Below are 1,893 nucleotides of genomic sequence, written 5' to 3'. Positions count from 1 at the left end.
AAGCCCTAACCACTGGACCATGAGGGAATTCTGGTGTTAACTCTTATTTAAATGTTTGGTAGAATTCAACTGAAGCCATCTGGTCCTAGACTTTTGTTTGTTGGGAGTTTTTACATTACTGATTCAATTTCATGACTGGTAATTAGTCTGTTTATATCTTCTGTTTCTTCCTGGTTTCATCTTGGGAGATTGAACATTTCTAGGAATGTATTTATTCCTTCTAGGTTGTCCATTTTATTTGCCTATAATGGTTTGTAGTACTCTCTTGAGGATCCTTTGTATTTTTGTGGTGTCAGTTGTAACTCCTCCACTTTCATTTCATTTATTTGGGTCCTCTCTCTTTTTTTCTTGATGAGTCTGCCTAAAATTTTATCAATTTTGTTTATCTTTTCAAAGAATCAGCTCTTAGTTTCATTAACCTTTTAAATTGTTTTTTAGTCTCTATTTCATTTATTTCTCCTCTGATCTTTATCATTTTTTTCTTTCTATTATATTATCTTGTTTTTCTATTTCCTTTAGCTGTAAGGTTAGAGTGTTTCTTTGAGATGTTTCTTGTTTCCTGAGGCTGACTTGTATCATTATAAACTTTCCTCTTAGAATTGTTTTTGCTGTATCCCATAGATTTTTGGATCATTGTATTTTCTTTTTCATTTGTCTTCAAATATTTTTTGATTTCCTCTTTGATTTCATCAGTGATTATGTATTGTTTAACCTCTATGTGTTTGTGGTTTTTGCAGTTTCTTTCTTGCAGTTGATTCCTAATTTCATACTGGTGTAGTTGTAAAATATGCTTGGTAAGGTTTCAATCTTCTAAAATTTATTGGGACTTGTTTTGTGGCCTAGCAAGAGATTTATCCCAGAGAATGTTCCATGTGTGCTTCAAAAGAATGTGTATTCTGTGGCTTTTGGATGGAATGTTCTACATATATCTATGAAGTTTGTATAGTTTAATGCATCATTTCAGGCCAGTGATTCCTTATTGATTTTCTGTCTGAATGATCTGCCCATTGATGTAAGTGAGGCATTAAAAGTCCCCAACTATTATTGTGTTGCTGTCAATTTCTCCCTTTATGTTTGCTAGCATATGCTTTATGTGTTTATGTGCTCCTATCTTGGGTGCATATATATTTACAATTATTATATCTTCTTTTTGGACTTGTCAAACCCAAGTTTATGTGCCCAATGCAGAGTGGGGCCAAACAAACAGAAATGGAGTTTGAAGCAGAGAAAATTTTATTGCAAGGGTGAAGCAAGGGGAACAAATGGCTCATGCTTGAAAGACAAATTCCCAGATCATTTTGGGGGAAGAATTTTTAATTTTTGGGGAGATGGCTGCATGGTGTATGACTTTCTTCTGATTGATTGGTGGTGAGGTAACAGGGTGATGTTCCAGGAATCTTGTGTTTAGCCAGAGGGTAACATCCTCCACCTCACCTCCCTAATTAGTAACTGTTTGAATCTACCCTTTGGAATTCAGGGACAGTCTAGGAGGCTGAAACCTTTTTTTCCTATAAACAAGAAATAGGGGAAACAAAGGATTTTGTAACCAGGAGGGCCCCACAAGGTCCTGCTGTTTCAATCTCCTCTTTTCTTTGATACTCCTCAATTTTGAGGGGTAACAGATGTGGGACTATAAGCAGAAAGGTTGGGGGTCCCCAGAGAAAAAGAACCAGGAATGGCTTTCTTGACATCAGAGAAACCATTTTGGCCTAAGCCATTTTTGTGATCTAAGCCCAGCCACAATGCTTGCTCTTGAAGAGATCTCAGTATTTAATGATCTTAAGGGAAGTAAGGGACTGCAGAACAAAGGAAAAGCAGTCAAGAAACAATAGTTCAGCAATAAAACAGAGTCCTAGTTCCTCCTAGGTCCTTCCCCTACTTAATATATCTTTG

This window comes from Hippopotamus amphibius, chromosome 3, assembly GCF_030028045.1.
Source record: "Hippopotamus amphibius kiboko isolate mHipAmp2 chromosome 3, mHipAmp2.hap2, whole genome shotgun sequence".
Taxonomy (NCBI): Eukaryota; Metazoa; Chordata; class Mammalia; order Artiodactyla; family Hippopotamidae; genus Hippopotamus; species Hippopotamus amphibius.
Note: the sequence above shows the minus strand (reverse complement) of the source record.